Source organism: Haliaeetus leucocephalus, unplaced genomic scaffold (assembly GCF_000737465.1).
Source record: "Haliaeetus leucocephalus isolate CR32 unplaced genomic scaffold, Haliaeetus_leucocephalus-4.0 Scaffold1000, whole genome shotgun sequence".
NCBI lineage: Eukaryota > Metazoa > Chordata > Aves > Accipitriformes > Accipitridae > Haliaeetus > Haliaeetus leucocephalus.
This window is the reverse complement of record NW_010973436.1, coordinates 2,378,042-2,386,109: the sequence shown is the minus strand read 5'-3', so window position 1 is coordinate 2,386,109 and position 8,068 is coordinate 2,378,042.

Sequence of the window (8,068 nt, the reverse complement as noted above, 5' to 3'; positions counted from 1 at the left end):
AATAGAATATCTCACAAAAACTACTGCAGGCTAAAAAATATCCTTGTGAATAAGTGCTTCACAGATTCCTTTTACTGCACTTTCATTGAGGTTTTACATTTCTTATTTGTCTAGCAAATTTTAATTAATTCACCTACTTATTGAGTAATTCTTGATAGCTGCAAGAAATTGGCTTCTCTGAGATGCTCAGAGTCCCCGTGTGTCACAGGGTGGGACTGTGCAGTGCTGCTGGCACTCAGCTGGGGTGAGCGTATGTCCCCAGCCAGCTGTATCCAGCCCTGCTCTAAGACAGTCTCTTTAGTAGGTATAGAGTTTTATACGAGATGAAAAACAACACAATAATCTCTTTTTGGCTCCTAGATGTGAACAAGAAAAAAATATAGGATGATGTGAGAAAATCCAGCCAACTTGCCTGGATTTAATTGCTTTGGAAAGGTGTTCAGATAGCATCAAGATAAGAGGAGTATGATACATAAACAAAGGGAGGTTGTTTTATGAACGCAGACCAACCAGCCAGTCATCTGGATTCTCCCTCCAGGGGAAGTTTGTTCCATCTTTTGGTTCTACACTACGCTAAGTCATTCAAATTTAAAAGTATGTTTTGATCTTTAAAGTAATTTGATGTACTGGAGATATACTGATATCATCTGAAGGCTGGCGTTTTTTGATGCATATGCATCAGTATGTCCCAAGCCACCACTCAAGTACATAGGTGTTTGCTGTAAGTGTTATTACCATTAGAACAGAGGAGAGATGAAGAATAATTACAAAATCAGCGAATGGGATCTGAAAGTGACTGCAGTGTTATTACAACTGTGTCTGCACCTTCTTGTCTTGGTGAGTTTGGGTCTCCTACGAGCACCTAAACACTCGTGCTTCAGAAACAAAGTATAACTTATCACTGGGGTGGGATATGCCAGGGTGGCAAATGTGGAAGAGCAGGATTTTGGGGAGTAAGGGGACTCCAAGGTAGTTCTGAAGTCTGATACTTTTGTTGTGTATATTCCTGGCTCTCTGTGATAGCCCTCTTTCTAATACATCTTGATGATCTTGTAGACAATACCTCTCATTAGTCCTTTTGAAATAAAGCCCATATGCACTTGTGTGGCTTATTCTAAAGCACTGTAACTGCTAGGTCTTGACCACTGGTATCTGAGGTGGTGTCGTGATCCTTTGTCACTTTTGAGACCAGGAGAATGGACGCTATTTTTTGGAGGACTTTTCCCTTCCTCCTTTTTGCTTGGAAATTCTCATTGTTCATATGCTAAACAGTTAATTACCGAACTTTCCTAAATACAATGGCATCTTTGGGGTCTATTTATCCCCCCTCTGCAGTGCAACAGAATAGATTCTTTCCTCTGACAGGCCTTTATTTATTCCTGCTCAAAATATGAATGAGTATGCTTCACTCCCACAAAAAAATCTTTAAATATGTATTAGGACGCCCCCCCCAACCTGTCACATATTCCTTTAAATGCCACTTTGGTTAATTATCACAGTCCTGGAAACACTAATTGCTAACCCAAAATTTATAGAGGTACTTACAAAAAAAAGACACAGTTTTCTGCTGAGCAGGTTGCAAGTGCACACCCATCTGTAAAGAGTGATTCTCTAATCAGGCATCTACCTGCAGCTTTGCTGATCGATGGAAATTATTAGTTTTCTTGAATGGACTCTGATAAACCCTTGGATAGGTTACATGTCCCTACATACTAATGTTAGTGCAAAGAAAAGCTTGAACAGTAATGGAGTTATGATTCACTCAAGTTCAATACCTTCTGTGGCCTGACAAGAGTCTGCACAGGAGCTCAGACTTATGCAGTCGGTCTCTTTTGCAGGGGTGTTCTGGGAAGCTATCAAGTGTAAGGCTCACCAGCAGTAACCACAGGTTTGTTAGATGTGAAAAGTTTGTATATGAATATAGATCTGTTTTGGACCTACGATTTTCCCTACGATTGCAGGTGCTATGTCATTAGAGCTGTTCGGTTGCAGAAGTGCATACATAGTGACTCTGGTGCTGTCCAGCTCTTAAGATCTCTTGCCAATGTATTCTGCCTGCAGTTGACAGCAAAACCTACAAATATCTCCAAATTACTGCAATCACATCCCAAATCCTTTTCTGTACGTTGGTAGCAACACACAGACCCACCCTGCAATCCAGAGATGTGACTGCGGCTCATGCAAGTGTATCTAAACTAGCTTTTAGCTAATGAGCTTGGTATTAATAGCACAGTCCGTAAAGTAGCGAGGAGCTCAGCACAAGTTAAGTCTGCGTATTTACTCAGCATCTTCAGAAAGTTTTTCAGCCTGTGCTGAATCTGGTGTATCTGCAGATCCATGGCTTATTGATGTAGTCACTAGATAGTTCAATGCTAGGTGCGTATGACTGTTAGTTGTGATAATACCTTTGGACTGCAGTCCAAAATATCTTCTTAGTTGGCATCATCTTCCCTACTATGGTCAGTCAGGTTCAGCTAGTCTTTCCACAGTCCATCCTAAGGGACATGTGCCAAGAGCCAAGAGTCTTCTCTGTGCAATAGTTTAGAGCACACAGTCCCCAAGGGCTATAGAAAAGTATTTGTTGAGAAGGTATATGAATTCAGTAATATATGCAGTTATTTCTTAACTCTCCACCCCTTCTGTAGCTGCTGAGTCATTTTGGTTTGGTTTAACCAGGCTGTACACTTTCAGTACTCTCTAATTTTCTTCTTTGCCTTAACTGATATCCAGTTTTGCTATACAGACCTCAAATAAGGGAAAACTGCAACATTACCAGAATTTTCTGAGCTCTCATGTCCACTGGGAACCGGACAAGGTGACGTCATGTTTCTTGGCTGTCTCTCTGTTGCAGCTCATGCCATGTAGTACTCACGATAACCCCCCAGCGACTGTAGCTTTTTGATATGACAGTGTTGGTGTTATCCTGCTGTAGCTGTACAGATGCTCCGTGCTGATGAGATGCTGTTTCTCTTGGCTCATACCTCTCTGGGCCATGTACGAGCCCTTTGCCTCACTCTGCTCTTAGGTAGGGACAGTGAGCACAGAACCATTGTGACGTTCCCTCAATTTCCTTGAAATTCAATGTTTTTGTTATGTAGCACACTGAAGAGGTGGGCTGGAGGACATGCATGGTGTCCTGCTGACTCTGTCTTGAAAAATCCCAGCTTGATGAGAGCAAGGGACCATCCTTTCTTCTTCTGAAGTGTGGGACAACCTGCGTTTTCCTTGAACGGTGGAAAGGAGAAGTTCCAGCTGCATCGGTCAAACAGCAGTTGAAATATTGCCCTTTTGAACCTGGCATCTGACTTGGCTGCCTTGTCCACTGCATAATCTTTAACAGAGATCAGAGAGGAGCTCTCTGTGGCTGCCATAAACATCTCGGAGAGCTGCGGATGTTTAGAGCTGCCTATGCCCTGGTAAAATGAGGCTTGGTGGTTAGCAGTGGAGGGTCATCATCCAGGTGAGTGTGTGCAGACGCATGGGTGAGGCAGGCTGGCCTCCTGACTATACATAGCTGTGGACATAGAGAGGCAGAGAAGAGTCTTAAAAGCTCGATCTTGCAGAGAAAAATTGAGTAAATCTATAGAGACTTTTAGAGTATTCAGCTTTCTTTCAGAGTCATCTGTTAAGGTGAAGAACCCATTCAGACAGAACTCCTAAACCACTTTAAATGGGAATTTAGGGTGTGATTTCTTAATCATCTTGCTCCTCTTCAAAAGTGGATAGGCAGACCTGAAGAGGATTGGAGTTTCCTGGCTCTCTGTAATGACGGCTGAGGGAGAAAACATCTTCATGATAAAATAATGTACTGAGCAGTCTACTGGTAGTTGCAAAGGAGCCTCCATAGTTTTAAAGAACAACCTGAGATGCCCTTTGGTAATTGTCTGTCTGTCCAGAGGACAAGCACGGAAGAGGCACTGGGGACTTCTGATGTGAACAACTGTGAGAAGAACAAGTGTGAAAACAACTGATTGGGGTACGTAGATTTTGCTGTTAGTGAGAGAAAATATTAATCCCATTTGTTTCAGGGATAGCATGTAAAGCCTCTTCAGTATCAGTCTTTCTGTTAAATACACTTCCAGAAAATATTTTGTGTTTCAGGGACTGGGTTTCTCAATAGGTTTTCTCTTTTGAGAGCTTACACTGAATGCTCTGAAATTGCGAGAGCAATCTCAACAGCTGCTGTGTGGGCTCCATGCTCTGGTTTCATTCATTCACCCACCAACCCTGTACAGCGACAGCACACTGTCCAAGAGCCAAACACTATTTCTTCTGCAATTCCCAATATCCTGACAAATGCAGGGAGCTGATGCTCTGCAAGCCCGGGAACCCTGGAGGTGTGCATGTATTTGTTTTTCATGGTATGTACCAGGTAGTAACTCAAAATAGATAGCAGGAAATGTAGCAGGTTGGTAGCGGAAAGACAGTGTCTGTTTGTAAAGACCAACCATTCCAGTGCTCGTACGGCATCTGAGGACATGCTTCAGTGAAGAGGAATATGCTATTTGAAGGAAAAAAAAAAATCATATTCACATTTCATGAAAGGAGTTTGAAAAAAACCTGCTTGACAGAGCTGGTGACTCAGGCCAAGGTGTAAAATACTTCAAAATCAGGACAAGAAACAGAGGGGGTGTGTGACCCTGACAGACACTGTTAGTCAAAGAAGAAATTATCTTGCGCCGAGGTGCAGGTGCACCTGTTAGATGACCCACACTGACACATAACTGATGTACATTCCTTTCGTTATGTTTTTTTCCCCTGGCATAGTTTACATACTTAAAAATACAAAACTGAGTGATAAAAATCACTCGGCCTTTAAGTGAACATCCAAAATTCCATAAATTAGGCCAGCCAGGAATATGTTTGCTGTTCATATAAGGATGTATGATAAAAATTTCTATGGCTAGAATTTTTGTGCCTGTCTCATATAACATGCAGACGTTTATCCTGAAATACTATTTACTTGTTATTCCTACATTTATTTCTGAGTTTATTATCTAAGCAGTTTTTTCTATTATTTGGAAAGTGAAGCCTTCATTGTAAACAATCTTTCTATGTAAGTTTTTTTTGACAGCTAATTAGGTCTGTGAAGTTGCCTCTTTATGGGACATATTTATAAGGTACTTCCAGATGTAAGTGGGAAAGAAAAAGCAGATGAAGCAATGATTTGTATTTTTTTTTCCTTTCTTAAGAGACACCACAAAATTATCAGGATTTTTTAAGAGACGCAATACTTGCCATGTTTTGGACACCACCCAGAAACCTTTCAGTGCAGAGCTTTGAATATATCTCGAGCCTCTTAGAAAACCATATGTTTATTTTATCCTATAGACCAAACAAATAATTTTCAGGTTTTAAGCATGTGATAATGGGAAAGAAGAAAAACATAGAAAATTATAAACACATCTGAGAGCTCTAGGGAGATACTGTACAAAGGTTGGTAATACCTTTTCCTATTTCCATGTCTCACTCTTGCCTGAGCAACCAAGGAAAGCGTTCCTAATCCTCTGCAGTTTCCTGTATCATGGGTCAGCGGAGTGTTGGCTAGTAATGTGATTATGGCTCTTTTCCTTTTCCCAACTAAGAGAAACAAGACATGAAAGAGAAAGATTGAATGAAGACCAAAATAGCCAGTACTAATTCATTTTTCCCCCAAATGGGTGAACACTTGCTGCATAATTGCAGTTATGTTCAAGGCCATCAGCATTACTACACTGTGAAAATGTCAGTTTCCAGGTGAATGTGGTTTATGGGCTGTTTTGCCCGATTTCTTTCTACAAGGCCATTTTCTGAGCACATGGGTTTATACAGCTTTTAATGTGATGTTCAGCCAGTGTTGCTTCACAACTGATTCAGTCAGCACTTTGGCTGATTGATAACTCCTTTTTTGTTGGATTGCGCTCTATTAAATAATACTGAAAGGTTAGTATATATCTTCAACCCTCATTGATTTTCTGTTAAATGAAAGTGAGTTAACTCCTTTTAGCCAACATTGGTTGGAAAAATAAAAATTCTTCCACCATCAACCATAATTTCAGATCTGTCTTCAGAACACTTCACCTGAAAAAAGGTTTTAAAACTATGATTTACATGTTAAGATTAAAAAAAGAACACCACTGAGGAGATAGTGCTGGGTGCTCATGTCACCTCTCTGAAGTTAGTGAGACTGAGCGAGAGGTTATTTATACTCCACACAAAACTAGGGTGTTAGAAAGTGGAGCTGAGCACTTGCAAATCCAGCTGAAATAAACAGAAGCTGAGGTTAATCGCTTTGAGATATCAGGCTTTTAACCTTTAATGTGCACAGGTCCTTTTTAGCAGGCCACATAACAAACAGCTGAAGCAGAGATACAAACATTACTTATTTTTGAGGCTTAATGAATCAACAAAAAAGGCCAGTTCTCAATTCCAAATGTAATTTTCTCCCCTTTTAAAGTATGTTTTATATACTTGAATAAAGATGAAGAAAATTATAATACCATTGAAGGTACCCAGCTCTGTTTGAGCTGTCTTGGCTGATGCTTTCATTTGAAGTGACATTGCTGGTTTTGAACTTGCACCCTTTAAAAACTGAGAGTGCGAAGAAATTGAATTAAGTTGTGCCTCTAGGATTTGAGATAAGTTCAGAATGTTTTTTCAAATAACACATTAGTTCCACAGCTCTATTATAAAACTAAATGATGGATAACTTGTTTTGATGTTGTAACACATGGCCCCCAATCTTCAGAGATGTCTGTACATCGCTTTATGCACGAGTCATCCTACTGAACTTAATAGGGCTATTCACATGCTTGACGTTAAGCATGTATGCAAATCTTTGCAAGACTGGAGCCTAATGTGATTATAATAAGCCAATTCCAGTGCGAACCTAAGAGTATGAAGTTTCAAAACTGAGGTCAAAATGAAAGATTTTGCAAAAGTTTGTCATATTAAAAAAAAGGCACCAAAAGTTCTAGGAAAAAAATGCAAGTAAAACCTGCTGTTAAAATCAAAATCGAGTTCTCATATAAAGAACGAAATTGAGATAGTGAAGTTGCTCATCAGTTATTGAAATAATTTTATTTACTGTTTAACACTCAACTTGGAAGCAGAAACACCTATAGATTTATTTTTTTTTTTTTTTTATCCTTTACGGTTAGGACTGTGCTGTTGCATAGCTGTTCTTCCGGGGGTTAGGTGAGATCCTCTTGTAAATCACTGAGAGTATTGGGACTGTATTTCTAAATCTTTGATAGGTTATTTTTCATGCAGGACAAGAACAGAATATATTATGATTTATTTTTGAGTTCTGATATGTTAACAGCAGATTCTTTAAAAAGTATACACAGAAAGGAGTACTTAAGAGGTTGACATGCAAGACTGTTCAGCATTAAGTAACATGTTTTCCCATGCTTAAGGCTTCAATAAGCTCTGGTCCAACCCGAGTACTTTGCAAAACAGACTTGTCATAGACTGTTTGGCTGCTCTCAGATTCCACGTTTAGCATACGTTAAGAGACAAAAGATCTATAGTTGGACTGTAAATGAGGGGAAATAGCATTCATTTTTTCCTTTGAAAGCAGTTAATTCTATAAATTCAGATGGTAATACTGTGCAATAGTCTGCACGATCTGAGTGGGAGGTGGAGTGTACATATGCCCAAGTATGTGGTACACTCTATAAAAAATAAGTGTAGGAGCCGCTGCAGTTCCTATCTCACCACTTATTTCAGTTGCAAACATAACTTCTCCCTTGCTCATTCTTCTTGGTCCTTCTCTCACTGTCCTTCCACCCTGTCACACCTCCGCACGTTAGAAGGCCATCTGGACCTGAAGTATCAGACTAGAAAATAAATACGGGCTCTTATTATTCCCACCGTTTCTTCAGTGTTGCTTGTTTGGGCTAACAGTGGCAGAGACAAGGCTACAGCCTCTCTGGGGGTGCAGCTGGGTCGGACTCTGGCACCTGGCAATGCTCCTGCACATTTTGGGGGACCCCATGCCTCCTGCAAAAAAGCAGCCGCAGGATGAAGGCATCCTAATGAGCCTAGGGCACAAATCCGAGCTGCTCACCTCCAGTGGCCTGGGGGC